The sequence below is a fragment of the Etheostoma spectabile genome, chromosome 23 (assembly GCF_008692095.1).
Source record: "Etheostoma spectabile isolate EspeVRDwgs_2016 chromosome 23, UIUC_Espe_1.0, whole genome shotgun sequence".
Classification (NCBI taxonomy): Eukaryota; Metazoa; Chordata; class Actinopteri; order Perciformes; family Percidae; genus Etheostoma; species Etheostoma spectabile.
The window spans coordinates 3,552,500-3,552,846 of record NC_045755.1 but is presented as its reverse complement, the minus strand read 5'-3'; the positions used below and the strand labels follow the sequence as shown (position 1 = coordinate 3,552,846).

Sequence of the window (347 nt, the reverse complement as noted above, 5' to 3'; positions counted from 1 at the left end):
AGTGACAATACAATAGTGAAAGCAGAAGTAACAGACCTGACATTTAAATAGATCCCATTCCTTTTTATTCATTATATGCTTGCTACAGTCATGCAACATGTAATACAAAAGATAACAAAGTTAAATACTTTTTAATATTTTATTTTATAAATGTGCTTCTAGTTCTGCAGGCTCCCCCCAGGCCGTAGATAGTTTGATGGGGATAGGGACATGAGGGGGGACTTCAGACTCCTCAGGAGATCCTTCTACGGTCTGATGGCCATCGTCACCCCTAAATGACGGACCTCTATTCCTCATTTGTCCCTGAAGAGATGGGTTATACAGGATATACATCAGGTGGAGGCAGT

The 347-nt window shown here is 40.6% G+C and overlaps 1 protein-coding gene and 1 long non-coding RNA gene across 2 annotated transcripts in view; one reads left to right on the top strand and one right to left on the bottom strand.

Moving 5' to 3' along the window:
* fbxo18 (F-box DNA helicase 1) overlaps positions 1–347 on the top strand; it is a 20,013-nt gene that overhangs the window by 6,679 nt on the left and 12,987 nt on the right. The window lies entirely within an intron of this gene.
* The window catches only part of LOC116672827 (uncharacterized), a 174,131-nt gene that overhangs the window by 162,386 nt on the left and 11,398 nt on the right, over positions 1–347 (bottom strand). The gene's annotated exons all lie outside the window — the stretch shown is intronic.